The 20572-nt window shown below is 47.4% G+C and overlaps 1 protein-coding gene across 7 annotated transcripts in view; it reads left to right on the top strand.

Moving 5' to 3' along the window:
- The window catches only part of PAK6 (p21 (RAC1) activated kinase 6), a 399127-nt gene that overhangs the window by 195581 nt on the left and 182974 nt on the right, over window positions 1–20572 (top strand). For 5 of the 7 annotated variants that reach the window (XM_086937373.1, XM_086937372.1, XM_086937376.1 and 2 more), the window contains exon 2: window positions 14436–14529. The exons of the other annotated variants lie outside the window; for them this stretch is intronic. The gene's annotated coding sequence lies outside the window, so the exon portion shown is untranslated. The remainder of the gene's footprint in view (window positions 1–14435; window positions 14530–20572) is intronic. 7 annotated transcript variants of the gene reach the window in all.

Genomic DNA, 20572 nt, shown 5'->3' with positions numbered 1-20572 from the left:
CGGTCAGCACTTATTTCAAAAGTGAATTGGAGATTCATGTCGTTTTTGTTCAATTGACAAATTAATTTAATCGCCTCTGATTTAGAACCATGCCAGATTAAAAATGGATTGTCTATGTAACCCCACCAGAATTTCACATGTTGTTGTAGGGTGTTGACATATTCCCTATGGAGGACCAGTTCCTCCCACCAGCCCATGTGAAGACCGGCATAGCTGGGGAGAGACTGGCCCCCATAGCAACTCCCCTTAACTGCTGGTATAGTATGTGTTGGAAAAGAAAAATATATATATATGTGTGGTTGTGTGTGGTTTTGTGTATGTATGTATGTACGTATATATGTATGTATGTATATATATATATATATATATATATATATATATATATATATATATATATAGTTTCTGCTGGGTACAGAGTAAACGGAGAGAATATATATATATATATATGTATATATAAAAAAATTATATATAATATATATATTTTTTTCACTCCAAGGACGCGGCATTCTAGGTTGGGGTTTTAAACTTGATTTTATTATTCACTTCTGCTCGACCAGAAGTGAATAATAAAATCAAGTTTAAAACCCCAACCTAGAGTGCCGCGTCCTTCTAGTGAAAATTGTTGTTTGGGCCCTGATCCGGCCCCTACGCAGAGCACCGGTAGCAGAGCGCATCGCAGGTCTGAGGGTCACATTGGGATATATATATATATATATATAAATATATATATATATATATATATATATATATATATATATATATATATATATATATATATATATATATATATATATATATATATATATATATATATATATATATATATATATATATATATATATATATATATATATATATATATATATATATATATATATATATATATTCTATATATCTATATATATTCTATATATCTATATTTATTTATTTATTTTCCGGGGACCCATCCCCCCAAGCCAACATTATTTACTTGGGGGAGGGAGGGCATGTGCTACAAAGTCACAAGCCTTCCCATAACCCTGAGATCCTAGAACACCCCAGCCTGATTTTTCTGTTTGGGGAAAGGAGACGTGTTGCCCGCTCCCCGTGCCTCTCAAGGACCCAGGAGACCCTAGACCCCACGCCAAATAATTTATTTGTGGCCATAGACTGGTCCCAGGGACCCCATCCCTCGGGTGGGTAGCAGCAATAGCCCAAAAACCCACAGAGAGGAGGAGCCAAGATGGCCGACAGGACGGACGTGTAGGCTCCCGGCTCCGCGAGCCTCCTACTCCCGCACCGGTATCCTGCCACTGATCCTGAATTATTGATGCGGCGCCATGACCGCATGCACGCGCTGGTCACAACCGCGTTCCTCCGAGGCTTCTATCAGCCGTGTGGACGGAGATACTGTCGTGTGAGCCATTTGCCAGCACATCCCCGAGACCCAGCTCTGATGGCCGCCGAGGGATGCCGAGGAACCGGGCAGACGGATACTGGAAGCGCCGCTGCTTGCAGCAGGGTCACCGCCGGCGGGGAGAGACGGTGAGGTCATTTCTGCACCCTTGGCTCCCCGGACCTGGTGCGGTGGGCACGGGCGGGACGAGACCCCTACCCCCCCTCGCACTGTAGTGCGGTGTATCTGGAGGGCTGACTCGGCTCAGGCGACCGGGACCGCCTGCGTCGGGAGCAGCCTCTGAACCAGCGGCGGGGGGTCGCTTGCAGATTGTTCTTTTGCCCTCCAAGCCGCTCCCCTGCCGGCGCCCCTGCCTGATGATTCCCGACTTTTGATCGCCTCTTTCTCCCATTGTCACCGGATCGCCGAAGCAAAGATGGCGGTCTCTGAGGAAGGAGAGAGGGCTGCCTCTCTGTCGCCTGGACACACTGTCTCGCCCGCCCTAACTCACTCCTGTGAACCGGGGATACGGACCCAACAGCCGTCTTGTGTGGGATTACAGCGGGCCCCCACCTATACTGATATCCTGGTAGCCATCACGGATCTCAGAACTACGTGTCGGCAAGTTACTAAGGATTTGTGCCGCAAAATGGACGAGGCGATTCTAGCGCCGAGACACCGGTGGCGCTCTGGCTCTCTGCTGCCTACCATTGTTTTTGGGCTAGACACTATGTTGCAGCAGGCACCTACTTTGTCGCCGGTGATTACTGACAACAGTGCTGGCGGCTTGCCTATTGACGTGGATGTTGCTACAATGTCTCTCTCCACTCCGCACTTCGAGGCTCGGCCTCCACCTTCATTGCTCCTTCATGGAAACCGGGGACGCACGTCTTCCTCTTTTTTTCACCTTTCCCGTCGAGAGCGGCCATTTTGCTCCATTGTTCTATTGGACGGGTATCCGCTGGAATGGCCATGCCTGGAGAAGTTTCGTCGATCGGGCCAGGGTTGATGTGGCCCTTCATCTCGGTTAGTTTGATCGGCTGGCGGTGACCTGGACTGTCTATCGTTTGGATATGGTGACTGATTTGCAATTGCAGCCCCTTTCCCAATTGAACCTATGTCTATCCTGTATAGCTGTGCTCTTTGATGATGAGAGGGGGGTTCTGTCTGGGTCCGGGGCCTAAAGGGTGAATATTAATGTCTAGCCTCGACGTGTGCCCGCTATTATGTCGTGTTTGGGGTGATTAATGACACAATGCTTATCCGGGTGGGCTGCACAGGGATTGAAACTGCTCCTGTAAATGTTGTGTGCACACATCGTGTATTGTTTTCTACCATCGCGCGCTCTGGCCAGGGCTGAAGGCCTCTGTTTTGTATATCGGGACTGACTAGCTAATGGGACTCGGATTGGAACTTATTCTGCTACGCTTTGGATTGTGCGCATCGCAATAACCCACCCCGTCTCTATCGTAATTAAGACTGCTATTGTTTTACTGTCTTACGGAGTGGGGAGAGACTGCACAGCGGGTATGTCCGGGAAGACTAATGTTAGGCCCTCCATTGACTTTCTAGTATATGCTGCCATGTTGTTTCTGGGGTTTTCAGGGGGGCGAGCTATCTCCAGAAACTCCATTCGGGGACGTACCCGGGATTAGGCCAGGGCTAAATCGCTCTTCCCTGTTATTGATGTATGAGATGATTGAGCTGGGACTACCACTGTCTGAGCATGATACTGCCCCCTTGTTTGCTTTACTCCTAGAATTTGATTTGTTTTCCCCACCTGCAGTTTCGCTTGCCACGACTGGTTTGCATCTGATACTCTCGGGGAGGGGATGCTTATAGGGCCGGGGGGGGACCAGGGATATGTTGAATTTGGCTCCTCCCTCCTCTTCCGGGAGTTGGGGAGTGGGATGTTCTTTCTCACTCTCTCTATTCTCTTTTCCACTTGTGGGTTCTCTTGGGGCGACAGGCATGCCTATTGGGGGGGGGGGGGTGGGCCGTGGCCTTCCGCTGGTATGCAGGGTGGGGGGATGGGTTGTGTTTTATGTTCTCTCTTTGTTTCTATGGCCCTCTTTCTCTTTTTCTTCTCTTCTTCTTCTTCTTCTTTCATGTTTCTTCTCCTCTTTGGGGTCGGGGTTCAGTGTTCTTCGATTGTCTATAGCTATCCTGGTCATTTAGTAGCCTCCACTCTCCTTGTAGTGTTATAATTCGTACTCGACAAAATCATAAAATTAAACCTTTCTCTATCCTCATACTATCGCTCGCTACTCCACAGTATACTCTTTGCTTATAGTTGGCTTTAACAGCGTTCTGTCCGAATGGCTTCCTCTTTATCCTTCTTTTGTATGTCATAGCGGCCGGCCCTGCGGGGTTGTAGGCAGACGCTGTGTATTGTGTATTTCGTAAATACAGGTTTAAAAAAAAAAAAAAAACCCACAGCACCGGCAGTTCTCTGTCTGCAAGAGCATCGTCAGGGAGAACTTATACTCCCTGCCTGTGTTCTTGCAAGCAGGGAATACAAGTTCAGTCCTGCCCGGCGGGATCAAAGAAAAGCTGGAGCCTGCTAATGCAGCACAGCAAACAGTGAAGGCTGGGGAGCTGGCAGGGGCAGAGCAGGGTCTGGGGCTCCTCCGTGCTCCAGGGCCCAGAGTTTCTGTGGGTATACTAGTTTGGCATCGGGACACCAACAGCAATAGTTGAGTGAATAGCAGCTGGGATGATTAGGTCCCCTTTAAAAGTGGGGTCCTCTGGGCCTGTAAAAGGCTTGGGAAGACTGGCTGCACTTATGGCGAAGTTGGATTTTAAATTACAATTCTGAAATTATCACATTTAGAGAGTTGGAATTTTCTTACTGTAACCATTTGGTGCCTTCTGCCTGTCTGTAAATACACGCCTGGGGTGGGTGACAGTTGGCTTTGTGCATGCTCTCTAAACCGCCACAAAAAAGGGATCTTGGGTGCAACTGATAGGCCAACCACATCCTGATGGGCCATCCTGAACAGGATGGGAGGGAGGAGCGGACACCTGAAAAGGCTGTGTTCTGTCCCCTCACAAAGGGCTGCATATCCCCCTCTAGTGAGTCTGGAGCCAGAGCAGGAAGGGGGGCGACTCTGTGCACTTCAAAGGTCTCTTTGAAGTCTCCCCCACTTCAAACGCACAACTGGATATAAGTGCTGGACTTCCTACAAAACCACTTCTGAATACTTCTGGAGCTGAAGACATTCTTCAAGATAGAAAGACTGCTGTGCTGCTGAGGAGTGGACAGATGGGCTGCCACTTTGCTCAACTGCTTTGTTGTGTTGGCTTGCTGCCCTCTTGCCTGGGAGTGAGAAGGACTGGACCTGCATCTCTACATCACAGAACCAAATTATCTCAAAGGGATTGTTGCCTTGCCTCCTGTTTTCTGGAGTCTCAGGGATATCAAAGACTTTTCTCTTCAACCTGCAAACAGCACTTGGACTCTGTCTGCTGTGAATCGTGCTCTGCCAAGTGGTGCTAATCCAGTGCTGGGCCCTTGGAAGTGCGTATACAGTGTTGCATCTGCCAGGACCCACGCATAGAAATTGTTGGGCTGATCGGAACTGATGCATCCCAGCTGTTGTGGGAACCAGAATGACGCATCACATTTGAGGCTGCCTCCTCACCTCCAGAACTGCTGCATCAGAATCGATGCATGGCCACCGCTGCGAGGAGACGATCAACACATCACCGCTTCAGTTTGGAGCAACCCGGCGCATCGCATTCGGAACAAGTGCATTGCTCACGTAACCAACGCATCATTGCAGTTGCATGGATAAATCCGGTGCATCAAGCCAACTGCGTGGAGGTCACCGGCGCATCTTGTTGCTTGTGACACTGATCAAGGTACTTTTGCTCAGCGGGCCCTACTGCTTCTAAGCACTATTTTTTAAGTAGATTTCTATAAATTCATATCTCAACTTCTACTGATTGGATTTTTGTCATTTTGGTCTTGTTTTATTAATGACATTATTTTCTATTACTGTTGTGGAATCTTTTTGTGGTGTTTGATGTGTTGTACAAATACTTTGAACATTGCCTATTAAGTTAAGTTAGACTGCTCTGTGCCAAACTACCAGAGGGTGAGCACAGGTTAATTTAGGGTGTGTATTTGATTTACCCTCAGTTGTGGCTGGTGACATTTGAAAGTGATGAGGCGTAACATTATTATCGTACTGCACTGACTCAAAAGAAATGGGGCTTAAGCTTACCAAAGTGCTACCCCTGGCGACATGCCAGTAGAAATATGTGAAGGTAAAGTGATAACGGCCTGTAAGAACTTCTACCAAGCCAAAAGCCCTTTACCCATCAAGGGGATTATACAGCAATTATACATTTACAGCCCCTTTAGACATCTCGACTGACACATTCTAAGAATTAAAAGCAATATTCTTCCACTGCCGCCTACGAGTCACCTAGAAGGCCAAGGGACGCCCGCAGTGCTTCTGTGCAGGTGGTGGCAAAGAAGCTGCCATTGTAGGACAAACCTGAAAATGTGGGGCGGTTGGCACCATCCTACCCCCTGTGCACCCAGTTCACTTCGCTCAGAGCCCACCCTGCCTGCTCCCCAACTTTCTGCTCATGCACTGCCCTACCAGCTCCAAGCCCATTCTGCTCTCACGTTGTGCCCTCTGCACCCTGCCCTGAAGTTTACACTCTACCCTGCCTTTTACCCTCAGCTCTGCCTTCAACCTTTGCACTCACGCTGGTCCTTCTGCACGAGCACTGCCCCTTCGAGCACGGGCCACTCGGCTGCTACACTGCCCTCCACTTCTCTGCTCCCTGCCTCATTAGCTCACACACTCTCCCTACAACTGTAGCGCCCCTTCGCCTAAATACTCCAGCCGCCCAAGGCCCATAGAATTTGGCGCCTATGGAAACAGGTCTCAGTAGCAGGAACATTTACCTACTGGGTTGTCTTACAGCATGGTTGCAACATCACAACAGGCTCGGCATAGAGTACAAAGGTGATTTCTGATTGTTTGCTATAGAGGTAGAACATTCTTTTCTTTAATTGGCAGGTTTATCGTCATAATGCTCCTTTCGGTTTATAATCATTTTACCTCCATTTTATGATTTCACATTTCTATAAATACCTTCACTGAGAAATGGAGCCTTGTGTTTGTAAATCTATAGCTACCTTCAGTTTTCTATTGTAATTCAGTATGAACTCTTAGGTTTGAGGGAGGAATGTAGTCCCCATGTTGAAGCAAAAACCCTAGCTACAAGTTAGGCTAACAAAATATGCAAGTGAAAATCTACAAACGCTGGCGTGGGTACCAAAAACATACCACCTCTGCACCCTGCCCTGAAGTTTACACTCTACCCCGCCTTTTACCCTCAGTACTGCCTTCAACCTTTGCACTCACGCTGGTCCTTCTGCACGAACACTGGCCACTCGGCTGCTACACTGCCCTCCACTTCTCTGCTCCCTGCCCCATTAGCTCACACACTCTCCCTACAAATGTAGGGCCCCTTCGTCGAAATACTCTAGCCGCCCAAGGCCCATAGAATTTGGCGCCTATGGAAACAGGTCTCAGTAGCAGGAACATTTACCTATTGGGTTGTCTTACAGCATGGTTGCAACATCACACCGGGCTCGGCACAGAGTAAAAAGGTGATTTCCGATTCTTTGCTATAGAAAATTATTTTCTTTAATTGGCACGTTTATCGCCACAATGCTCCTTTCAGTTTATAATCATTTTACCCTCATTTTATGATTTCGCATTCCTATAAATACCTTCACTGAGAAATGGAGCCTTGTGTTTGTAAATCAATAGCTACCTTCATTTTTCTATTGTAATTCAGTATGAACTCTCAGGTTTGAGGGAGGAATGTAGTCACCATGTTGAAGCAAAAACCCTAGCTACAAGTTAGGCTGACAAAATAAGCAAGTGAAAATCTACAAACACTGGCGTGGGTACCAAAAACATACCACCTCTCTTCCCGTTTTAAATCTTGATCTGCATTCCCGCATGTGTATTTTCATGGTTTAAACATTTGAAATGAATTTGCTGTCACGTCTGTTTCACTTTTACCACAGCTCATCCGAGTAACTCTGAAATCAGGTCAATTTTTGGCAATTCACAATGCAATTAACACCAACGTCTGTACATTTGCGAGAAGACCGCCTGCCTCAAAATCCAGATGAATAGCAACCACAGAGGGCAGCAGTACTTCTTAGTAGAATTGTGCAGTAAAGTGTGTGTCGCAAGCAGTCGCGGACGGCATAACGGGCGGGGGGGGGGGGAGGGGTCCGACGACCGGAGGGGATGAGTGGGGAGGCGGGAGGGGTTTAATGGAAACAAATATAAAGTAAACTTACCGTCCCGTCCCGAGACTCCCGACTCCCGCCGTCCTGGTTTTTGATTCCTGCAGCAATGTGCACGTCATCCAAAAGGCGGCAGGCAGCCTCCCTTCCCTCCACCGCAGCGTTGATTGGTTAGGCCGCTGCCCCACCCGCATCACTTTCTCTCTGTATGCTGCAGCATAGAGAGAGAACAGGGAGAGTGGGCGGTGTTGCTCGAGGGCACGGGGGAGTGACTTGCCCACTGTACTTCATACTGACTGTTTGGGCGGCCTCAGGCTGCCCAAACATACAGTATTAACAACAGTGGGCAAGCCACTCCCCACTGCCCTCGAGCAACTCCGCCCACCCCCAACCAGGAACTTCTGCTTTCTCGCCGTGCGAGAAGGCAGAAACAAATGGTAGTTACTACGGCAATAACTTCCATTTGTTTCTGCCTTCCCGCATGGCGAGAAAGCAGGGGGGGCGGCGCCCAAACGCCCCCAGAGAGGAGCCACCACTGTTTACCCTGACTAGGTTTGTGGTTCTTGCTTGGACAAGGTGCATACCTCTGTCAACCAGAAATTCAATTTCTAACACTGCCCTTACTTAGCCTGTCCCAGAGACCTCAAGTCATTGCTTTTGTCAGATTCTGCTTTTTTTATCGAAAAAGTTATAATTTCACTCCAAATGTGTTGTTTTTAATAGCATCACTGTAGGAATTGGCCTTATTGGCTAAAGTTCCCCAAATGTTTTGCTTTTCCCCCCACACGTTTTTCCTAACATAGAGTTGCCAATCTAGATGTGTTGGGTACTTTGCCGCTGCTGATCAGTCAAAGCACAAGTGTTCCCTATGTAAAATGTAATGGTAATTTATTGGCCATGATTGGTATGTGTTGCCTTACTAGTCCCAAGAGATGTGCACTGTGAGTGCCAGGGCTAGTAATGCAAGGCACGCGGAGAAGGTAATTCAGGCCTGCAGTGTATGGCCTGCGCGCAGAATGCTAAGTTAGCATGTTGTCCTGACCAGTACAACCACTTGTCAGCTGACTTTCCCTTTTACATACACATTGGGCACCCCTGTGGTAGTTCCCAGGTAATCCCTGGGCAGGATGCAGTGTAGGTAAAAGGCAGGATATATGCTACGGTGTGCATTATGTCCTGACAGTGAAAAACACTCCATTTCGTTTTTCACTGCTGAATGGCAATCCTGTCCATAGGACAGAATAGGGAGGCTGTGTGTTGCGTGTGTTAGCATAGTTTCCTGTCATTTTATACTGGAGAGGTGAAGTTTAGTATGTATGAACTTAGTGTCATAGTACATCTTTCTGCGAAGGTGGTTTTGTCACTGTATGTTCAGAAACCACTCTTTTAGAAAGTGCCTGAGTTTTGTGCTCTATGCATTTCTGTGTGTCTCTGCTGAAATGTGGATTGTCTGTCTGTATCTGAAAGGTGAGGGAGAGGTTGAAAGGTGAGAGGACCCAGAGAGGGGTTGAGATGGCACCAGGCTGCCCTACATCTGGAGAGTAGGGGGAGGAGAAGCCCAGGAGGTGAAAAGGCCTGGGGTTGGTGCTATAAACCAATTGACCATCTCCTGCTGAGTGATTTAGGATCCAGACCCCCAATATCAAAGGGAGAGAGGTGACACTGGGAGGGAGACACCCAGAACTGATTTAGGGAGGGGACAGTAACCCCTGAGCACAAACGAACTTCAAAGACATAAAGGGGTATGACTATGAGAGCTGAAACCCCTGAACGCTGGAATGGAACAGAAATGGATTGAGACTGAAAAGGCTTGGACCCATTCTGTGGTTAAGAGGGACCGTTGCTAAAGAAGGAGCAACTAAAGAGACTGCTGTGAAAAGATCAATCCTTGCTTCGTGATCTGGGGCTGGTCTGCAGTTTTCTGTTCTAACTAAGGGAGAGGCTGTTGGGACTGTGAATGGAGGCACTGGGTCTTCCTGCTTGAAGAAGACTGTGCTTTGTGCTGTGTCTTGTAACCCAGAGGGCCCGAGGTGAGCTGGCTCCCTGTTTGGAAATACAGTATCATAAAAGTTTCTGGAGAAGTCCCAAGCAACGTGGTGTGCACGTGCTTTTGCAGCTTGAGACCCTCAGAAATTGTGCCTTGTGACCTTGGGCACGCAGAAGTAAGCTGAGTCTCAGACGCGCTGGATGCGTGTCGTGGTGCAGGCCAAGGTGTTGGTGAGGAGCGCCTGGTCATCGTGTGCACCGGGAGAAGAGGAGAGAATCGGATGCGCAGGGTGCGTTTTGTGGTGCAGCCAGGGCATTGGTGAAGAGCGCCTGGACATCATGTACACCGGGAGAAGAGGAGAGACTCGGATACGCAGGGTGCGTTTCGAGGTGCAACGTGAGGTGCTGGTGAGAAGTGCCTGGATCGGGTGTGCACTGCATTTGAAGTAAAGTCTCCACAGTGCTGAGGGTGGGTCTCTGTGTTCACTGAGACCACCGGAAGGAGGGCCAAGTCATTGGGCCCTCAGAGAAAAACAGCAGATGCCCAGACCGGCTGCCCCGGAGGAGCTGAGCCGCCGGCTGGAGCTTGTCGCACCCCTTGACGGAGTTCTGGATTAAGGTCCAAATCGCTGACGTTGGAGAGGAGAGTGGGGCGCGCCCCCCCCAGGTAACGTGGATCACGACCTGGGGTGGGGTTCGGACCCGGAGAGACTGTCTCTTGGCCTCTCGCTTCTGTCAGCTGTGCAAGCCTGTTGCTTCGGCTCGGTTCTCGGCCCGTGCTGACCCAAGGTTGGCCAGTACTGGGGCTGGAGTGGGAAGCCGTACTTTTGTGTCATGATTGATCCATATTGGGGACACTGTAACGGAGGACCCAAACTGTCATATTACACTTTGCATTATTTCTGCTAACGAACTATCGAACTGTCTTATGACGCCTGACCTCATTTGTGCCTGACAAACTACATGCTTGGTGCGTTACGCACTGCATTATTTTTCCCTTGCAGATTAGCTGATTATAACGTGGCGCAGTGCATTATTTCTTTATTGCACAGTACCGAATTGTAGCGTGAAGCATTGCTTTGTTTCTTCCTGGTACAGGGCATGCTGGTAGTGATACACATTGCATTATTCCTTCTACTGCAAAATACATGACTGTGGCGCTTCGTATGGCATTGTTTCTCTGTTGCACAGTACAAGAGAATATCGTTACGCATTGCAGTATTTGTTTTCTTTTGCAACATGTGTGATTCTAGCAATACGACTGGCCTAACCTTTAGGAAACTGTTAGAAGTGAGCTCAACTGTTAGTTAGAAGCGGTAGTTGGGATTTGAACTTACCAACTCACCGGAAAGATTACTACCCATTCTTGTATATTGATTTTGTAGCGTGTGGTCATATCTTATAACCTCTTATATAAACTTTATACTCATTTTATAAAAAATTTGTGTGGAGTCTATTTGTGGTGACATCATTGGATTACTGTGAGCGTGGTTGCACCTACTGTACACAAGTGCCTTGGAGATAAGCCTGGCTGCTCGTGCCAAGCTACTAAGGGGGTGAGCAGGGCTATCTCTGACGGTGTCCTTACTTAGTCTAACGTTGAAGCGAGGTGTCAGGGACTCCCGCCTCCAGCATTTGGTGGCGGTGGTGGTAAGCGATAAGGACCCCCATTTCCAGCAATCACCATTCGCTTTTATTATCACGTTGTGCATTTACTTGTATGATGGAATAAATCCTTTGTCTCATTGGACACCTTAAAATTGTCTGCCGTTTTTCACTGTGTTTGTTGACGAGTGTCAAGGGATCATGTAATATAATTTCAGTCTTTGTCTGTCTGTATTTTAATTATAGTGCCTAACCAGACTAGAATTTAAGGGATTTAACTTCACATAATTGTTCTTTTTTTTAACTTCTAATTGTTGTCATTAGAATTCTTGTGCTAAAGGTTCTTTTCAGGAAAACTCCACTCTACCTTTCCCTAGTCATAAAGACAGTAAGAGTCCTGATTTTGCTTTGACTGTACTCCTTGCACCAACCCATTTTTTGGGGACAGGAGAAGCAATTGCTCCCCTTTTAAATATTGAATGTAAGTTCAGTTTTCCATGGTCAATGACCCTCCTCTTCACTCTCTGCCCTAATATTTTAATATCCTCTTAGTCATTTTATCCAGGTTTTCTGTTAATTGTTTTACTTGGAACTTGTTAACACCACTGTGCTAATATGAGCAAACTACCACTCTTCAAGAGTTCGTATTCCTAAATAGGCTAATAACTGGAAACCTAAATGAGATCTAACTGTGTAGCTGCCTCAAGGTGCAGTCGGAAGCAGGGTCTGCATGGGTGTGCCCCGTTAAAATACAAGTAGAAAGGTATGCCACATAGGAAATGGAAATGTATGCATTTGGTATGCAGCAGGACCCCTAGGGCTCAATAAAAACTTAGCAGGAGGAGAGTATCCAACACTAAATTTATTTGTTCAGCAGTTTTAGCTATAAATAGTAGTTATACAGTCAGAATAGACCGTGAGCCCAACTAATGAGGAAACTTGCAGCCATGATCCACCTCTGCCCCTAGAGAGAAATGGCAATAAACTATCAGGATCTCACAGTAGTATAGAATACTGTTTACAACAGGGGTCTCCAAACCGGTCCTGGAGGGCCGGATCCATTCCAGATTTTTTGGATATCCCCATTGAGATACATGTAGTAATTTTAAAAATCTGGCATGGATCCGGCCCTCCAGGACCGGTTTGGAGACCCCTGGTTTACAGCAATTGTCCAAAGCTGGCCACATAGATTTGATTTATGTTCAAGCATTCCAAATAAGATGGATTTACATGTGGTTGTTCTTGAAATATGGCCTGATTTCAGCGTGGGCACCCCTTATTTACAAGATGGCTGTCTGGCTGGTAGTTTCATCCTGCTGGTCTACAAGTGCGTTATGAAAAACAGTGGTCCTAGACTTTAATTTTAGATAGACTAAAGCAAACCTACAATTATGATTTCCTATTTTAGAGCTTAAACATTAATTGCTCACAGTTTCCAATACAGACATTAGGCTAGTAGTGCAACAACCAAGACCAATATGTTTGGAAACCAAAGAATTTTAATTTCCACCGTATATCAACAGTAAATTATAAATTCATTTACTTATAGACATGTCGTGCACAAAGGAGGTTACTCCTAAGAACGTGCAAGAAAGTAGTGCTCAAGTGTTGAAAGGGTGAGTAGAAAAAGCAAAGGTTGGTGTTTTAAAATTGACTGGTCATCTGATCTCAGTCACTTTTTATCTTGGCCACATTTAGTATTCAAAACATCATTGGGGGAGTTCGTGGTCCAAGTGTGGTATTGAGGGGGGTCGACGTCCATCTGCTGGATTCGAAATGCGGACTGAAGACGCCGGTTTCCAAGCAGTGGCAGTGACAGCACTTTGGAGAAGAGGATACTACCCTTCTAACTGGGATGAGGACGCCGCCATCCCTGATTACCTACTGAAGCGAGGTCTCTGATGTTTCTTAGGAACCTCTGGAGTAAATTTGACAATGACTTACATTGCGTATTGATTAGACCTTCTACCCTGATTCATGCACGGGCCTATGAACCTGACACAACCTTGGTACTAATGTTGCCCTCCCGTCCTGAAGAAGACCCGCAAGCTGAGGCCCCCACTCACCCCAGAGCATTAAGCCGTGTCGAAACGTCGACGCCCCTCAATACCACACTTGAACCACAAATTCCCCCATTGTGAAAACTTGCCATATAAGAATTTGTATTGTTGCTTATGAGAAACAATGATGTTTTGAATACTAAATATGGCCAAGATAAAGTGACTGAGATCAGCTGACCAGTCAATTTTAAAACTCCAACCTTTGCTTTTTCTACTCACCCTTTCATCACTTGAGCACTACTTTCTTGCACTTTCTTAGGAGTAACCTCCTTTGTGCACCACATGTGTCTATAAGTAAATGAATTTATAATTTACTGTTGAAATACGGTGGAAATTAAAATTCTTTAGTTTCCAAAATATTGGTCTTGGTTGTTGCACTACTAGCCTAATGTCTGTATTGGATACTGTGAGCAATTAATGTTAAAGCTCTAAATAGGAAATCATGATTGTAGGTTTGCTTTAGTCTATCTAAAATTAAACCACTGTTTTTCATAACGATTGTACCCAGGTCCAGGACCACTTTGGGTCACCCCATTTTTGATAATGATCTACAAGGGCACCACATCTTGGGAGACTAGAAACCCTGGCTGCCAACAGGAATTGCACACCCTCTCAACCACCTTGAATGGGCCTGCAGTGTTTTGATGCTCTAGTTTATAATGATGCCACAGTGGTGGTGCACTTGCGAGGTTCCTTTAGGGTGCTTCGGGTGAAAGGATAGACTCACAAATCGCCAGCAACTTAGGCAGACGCCCATGTGTGACCCTGGGACTCGGCTGGGCAGTGGGCTGATTGAATTGCTAAAGCAACTTGAGTCTCAGCAGTGAGGTTCCTTGCAGCTTAACGTGGGTGGAGCTCATTATCTGAATAAAAAAAAGTAACATTAAATACCGGATCTATGCCTTTCCATATGAGGGTCCAGCTCTCTAGTGGAAAGATTGACTTTAAATAGATGTTTCAAACTGGACCTGTTCTCGCCTCTTCATTCTCAAAATTGTGTCCAATTTGTGTGTGCGGTGACGAGGGGTGGATTTCGAAAGGCTAGAGGGATCAATATGGTTTTATCGTCACAATGCACATCCCTCATAGTGACGTCTGACCATTGTCTTTCCTATTTCAGGTTGAAAAGAGCGCTGAATCCTGGTTTCCATGAAAACGCATGACAGGGCTGTGAAAAATAGCCAGATGTTGTCATAGCTACATATCTATTTCTGGTAATCTTGACGTGTTCCAGTTTTTGTATTCATTATCTAAATGTGGATTTTATGTTTTCTCAGTGAATTTGAATCAAATTATTATTTTTCTTAGGCAAGCAATTATTTGGAGAAATGTAAGATAATTAGCCACCAATCTTTATTTTGCCTTGAATTTTTAATAGAACCTTGTCAGGCACAAATGTATAATGTCTTAACTGGGCTTTAACATTATCTGACTTTTAATTCAGTTTGGCATTTGGCTTTATTTGCTTTTACTGTTCTTTGTGTGTTCTATCTCTTTTCAACAACTATGCTGCGACAGAGACTATACTCATGCACCGTCTGTGCAGTACTCGCACCGCCCTCCCAAGCGCACCACCCCTCTCCACTTGGCCAGTTATAGACCCAGCAATTGGTACATTTGGACCTGCACAGCCATCTCTCCAGCCCTGCTCAGGCTCTCTCCCCCACCCACCCCGCCTCCCGCTCTGACCCCCCTTCCTCTCTATAGGAGCAGTGCTCTGTTCAGGCCATTAATTCAGGCAGTGACTTTCAAACCTTTAACCCAAATTTGCTCTCAATGTGGTTAATAAAACGAAGAGCCCATTCATATGTACACCACATTTATCAGCATACAACATTATTAGGTCTGTCTTGACCGTGCAGCTATGTGCGTGACTCCTAGTTGCCAATACCTTAAAATACGCGTAGAGTGAGCCAGGGCTTTAAGTTGGCAGGGCCCAGCTGTTGCTCATTTCTGGCAATTCTCAAAAGCAGGTGCTGAGACTGGTCCGTACTGTGCTCTCCATTTTTCCCTCACCCTCCGGGTGAAAAATAATCTTAACTTTCTAGTAGTACCACCCATTACTGCTGTGGTAAGGAGCATGGGAAACTTGTGGTTGAAAGAAATGGTTGATTTCATATATGGCTTCGCCCATGACGAGCAGCAACCGGCCAGCTGGGAGTGTGGAGTCAACTTTCCGCACAACAGAAGGCCCGCTAATCAGCCCACTAACACAAGCACAATACAAACCTATTTGGATCATCGCAACACTAAACATAAACATATTATGGTGGTGTGTCTCAAGGTGGAGCTCACGAAGAAGAGAACGGGCATGTCACGAGACACACCACAGCCATGTAGCATACTTCATCACCTTCGCCCTCAACAAAATAAGAAGCAATGCAACAACGCAACATAAACAGCAATACTGTTAATACATTAAAAAATCCTTGGATCTATTTGGGCTCCTGACTTCATGAGACCTCGCACTCTGTACGACAAACTTTGCCAGGAGTCATAACGAAGTCTGTATTTGTGTGAGCATTGCTTTCAATACTTACTCTTTCTAAAGGACGTTCAACCCACTGCGTCAAATCTGAGGAAGACCTTGTAACTTTATTTTGGTTAATTACTTGATCCTGTTGGTGAGATAATCGGACTACATTTCGAGTATTCCACCAACCTTTGTTTTCCAACATCACTGATCCTTTACCAACCATGAGCACTTTAGTAGGAAAAGAAAAGATAAAAATCTCCTTTTCGCACCATAACTGTTTTTTTGATGAATACAAAATCTCCAATGTTGATACCCTTGGCATTATTACAAGGATTGTGTTTGCTTATAGACATTTTAACTTGTTTCATCTGAACTCTTAGTAAGACATTTGCCTTGACAGTCAACTTAACATCTGTCTCTTTGACACCCACCTGATCTTTTAACCAATTGGGAAACAATGTGGAATGAGGGTTTCTTCCTCTTAACATAGGAAATGGAGTAACCCCTGTGGTGCAATGTGGAGAAGAGTTATATTCCCAAATGTTCTGTTTTAAGGAAGGATTTGACATCCAAAACGGCAGAAAGGGCAGATTGTATACCTTCTATACTCACCTTGTTTTCTCTCTCAACAAGACCATCAGAGGATGGTGAACATAGCGCTACTCGCAAATGTTTGATGTCTCGTTTGGTCAAAAATGGGTGTATCTGATCAGAGAGAAAGTGCGTCCCATTGTCAGTAACTAAAGACCCAAGAGAACCTTCCATCGAAAAACTTGTCCTAAAAATTTGATCGCTGAGTGAAAGAAAAATACAACCATTTCGAAAAATAGTCCACTAACAGTATAACCTATTTCATCTTCCCCGGTAGATTGACGTATGGTCCTGAGAAGTCAAGACTTAATTTGTCCCAAAGGGCTTCAGGAAGAGCAACTGGGTGTAAGATACCTTTACTCAATTTCCAGTGTTGATCTGATACCAGACATTCAGGACAATTGTCAACTGTGAGCTTTATCTGATTTTCTAAAAAAAGGCCACCAATAGTGTTATTTGATGTGCATACATGTCTTGGTTGTCCCAAAATGCCCTCTATGTGCTTTGGCAATAATAAAAGGGTGCATTTTTGAAGGAGGAACATGCATGTCACCTCGCATGATCAAACCATCAAACACAGAAAGTTCACTCAAAACCTGTGTATAAGTTTTCAATTCATTGCGTAAGCATCAAACAAGAGGCCATCCCGCAGTAATGAATGTACCAACTTGTTTCAATATTTCATCTTCTTGATACGCTCTCTTCCGCTCCTCAGAAGATAAAATAACATCCTCATCTTGCAAAGCAAGAATGTCATCCACAGTTGCTACACTTTCACTGTCATCATTTTCACTTTCATCATTGAAATCAGACCAAGGCATGCGGGAAAGAAAATCCGCTCTAAAGTTCCTTCTTCCTGACACATGACTTATAGTAAATGTATGATCATGTAGTTTGGAAACAAGTCTGGTCAATCAAGCTGATATGTTGTTGTCGACACCTCCTCTACAAATAGAGACTAAAGGGTTGTGATCTGTGTGAAGTTCAAACCACCTGCTCCACACATACATTTTAAACTTCTGCATAGCCCAGATGCATGGTAGAACCTCACGTTTAATAGTGCTGTATTCTATCTCAATGTTTCTAAGTTATCTAGATGGAAATTCAATGGTTTGTTCTTTACCATTTACCTTTTGGCTCAAAACTGCACATAGACCTCGGATGCTGGCATCTACTGTGATTATAGAATCACAACCTTCTCTAAATGCTGATAAAGGAGGAGGTTGCACAAATAAATCCTTTACTTTGATGAATGCCTTTTGAGCTTCATCAGTCCAATCAAACTTTTGGCCTTTCCTGGGCAAGATTCTGAGTGGTTCAACTGCTTGGGCATAACCTGATACAAACCTTGCATACTATTCTAAGAGTCCCAGAAATTAACAAAATGGATCATGGTCTGTGAGTGGACTTGCATCCTTGATGGCTCTAATCAAAGATAATTTGGGTTTGGGGGGGCGCTAGAGGGCGCCGGACAAGATGGCCGCACTTGTGTGAGGCTCCGTCCCGGCCATTGCAAATCCGCTTAAAAATCCTGCTTTACCCCGGCTCTTTCACCTTCCACCCCGGCTGCGTCCTTTCCGCTTTCAGCGGTGACCCCCTGGGGCGATTTGCGGAAGGATTGAGGCTGTGCCGAGGGCGTCTGGAGCGGAGCGGCCCGTGCTGGGCGTGCTGGTCGGCAAACCCGGCGGCTGCGGAGCGGCGGCCTCGGGGTGATCTGGGCGCTGGACATCGTCGCTGCTTCGGCGAGCGGAGCCTGGGAGACGGCGTGTCAGGACTGCAGCAGCGCGGAGGTGGATCTGCCAGCGGATCCTTTGGAGCGGCCTCGGAGCGCTGACAGGCCTGGACTTGGCCCTACTGGTCCTGGTGAGTGGGGCAGGGATCACGCTAGCTCGGTGCTGCGGAGGTGGTACTGGGCCGCGTTGGCCCGCGCCGCGCGAGCTGGGGCCGGGGGGGGCTGAAGGAGAGTCGGCTGAGGTGCGGTTGGGAGCACCGGCGGGAGATTGCGCTGGGCTGCCTGGAGGAGCGCTTGAGGACACACGGGTCCCCTGGGGGGCCTACTACATTGGGGGCCGAGGAGAGAAGGAGCACCCGCCATCTTGGGCAGTCTATCTGCGCTGTTGCTTGCGTCTGTGCACCAGCGAATGGAGATCTCCCGGCGCATACAGCTCTAACCTCGGCAGTGTCGGAGGGCCCTCCTGGGAACTGCATAAGACTGTACACTCCTGCTGAGGAGTAGACATTGTTTCGGCGCACTCTGCCCACTGTGTCGAGGGACTGTTTGGCCTACACTGGTAGTACCTGAGGGCCTGGGCCTGGTCGCGCTCCGGGGCGGATAGCGACACGAGTGGGAACAGCTGGCCCGGAGGGACTGAATCTAAAACTGCGCTGACCCCAATCGCAGGCATGGGCAGGACCGACAGAAGCCAACCCAAACTTAACTTTGAAGCAAAAAAGGCCACGCAAACTTCCTCCCAGGCACCAGTGGACTCTGACCAGGGGGGGGCTGCTGGGGGTACGCCTAATCTAGAATCCACGCTGGTGGCAATGCAAAAGACTCTACAATCTATTGAGGGCACTATGGAGTCCGTCAATCATCGTCTTGACCAAATGGCGACGCAATTTGACCGTCAGAACGAACGGATGGGCGAGGTGGAGCAGCGAGTTTCGGCCACGGAGGACGGTCTGGCCACAGTCTCATCCAAAGTGTTCAGTATGGAAAGGGTTCTGGCGGTCATACAAGCGAAGAATGAGGAATTGGAAGGGAGGTCTAGGCGGAACAACGTTCGCGTTACGGGTCTGCCGGAGTCCACCAACGTGGGGCGCATGGAAGACTACATGGAACGCATGATTGTTGACATTTTTGGCGCTGACCACCTCTCTCGCCTATTCATTGTGGAGCGTGCGCATCGCTCTCTGGCCAAGAAACCACCACCTGGAGCGCCACCGCGTCCTATTGTGGCTAGGATCCTGAACTACAGGGACCGGGACACCATCTTGAGGCTAGCCAGGGAGAAGGGCTCCATTGAATATCAGGGCAATAAATTGGAGTTCTTTCCGGACTTCACCATGGCGGTACAGACTGCACGGAAGGAATTCGCTGCGGTGAAACAGTTGCTGAGGGCCGAGAACGTGGCTTATGCCATGCTGTATCCTGCGCGCCTTCGGATTGGGCCTCCTTCAGATAACAAAATCTTCTCTGCACCCAAGGCGGCTATGGACTATGCCAAGAGACTGAAAAAACGTGCCAAGGAACCGCCAGGGCGCCATGAGGGCGATGATGAACGACTGGGAGAAGAGGATTGACTTGAGTCGCACTGCTAGCCCTGGGGCGGAGAGAACGACGGGAAACTGCACTGGGCCGCCTCTACTGCATGGTGCTCTTTGACACTCGGGAGCCACAAGGGCACTTCAGCATTTGATCCACTTAACACTATTGTTTTGGGAGCTGAGGGGGGCGACGCTCAGGCTGCCGCTGTTCCTGCTTCTATCGCCTGCTCGCCCCCCTGGGGTCTTTTTACGGGATCAGCTTGGTAGACTGCGGTTCTGTTGGACAATATGAGTAACCTCGTTGGCTGTAGTGGCACCTCTGAGCTCTGCGAGCCCCACTTTAGGCGGGGAAGCTTCATGGGCGCCCAGTGCAATGTACTGATGCACGAATATTAAAGGGTTTGCAGCTCTGACCGGGGTGTGGGTGGGGAAGTTGGGGTTGTTGATGACGGCAATGGTCTAAGCTCTCGTCAGTTCTGGCGGGGGTGAGGCGCCGCTACGTCCCCAGATAAGGGAGATCCCCAAAGCGTGGTTGTTTGCATTGTTGGGGGTTGCAAAGGGGGGGGGGATGTGGGGATTCTTTGGCAAATTGGGGGTGCTGAAGTGGGTGGAGGGTTGGGGGAAGGGAAGTTGAGAACTGTTGAGTTGTTGGGGTTTTTCCTGATCAAAGAGACGAAGTCTGGGAACTGCATGGGGGGTGAGTGGGGTCACGGCCGGGGATGTGAGAAACTTACCTGCAATATTGATGTTGACACCGGGCTGGAGGAGGGGGAGGGGGCGACTGTCACGATGGGGCTGCTGGGGTTGAAATCACTGATGGGATGCTTACACACTTGGCGATATGGATAGGGGGGGCACACTAAATTGTGTTACGTGGAATGTGCGAGGGTTGAATAAGCCGCAAAAAACACGACAAATGCTTG

Source organism: Lissotriton vulgaris, chromosome 9, assembly GCF_964263255.1.
Source record: "Lissotriton vulgaris chromosome 9, aLisVul1.2, whole genome shotgun sequence".
Classification (NCBI taxonomy): domain Eukaryota; kingdom Metazoa; phylum Chordata; class Amphibia; order Caudata; family Salamandridae; genus Lissotriton; species Lissotriton vulgaris.
This window is presented reverse-complemented; position numbering and strand designations above follow the sequence as displayed.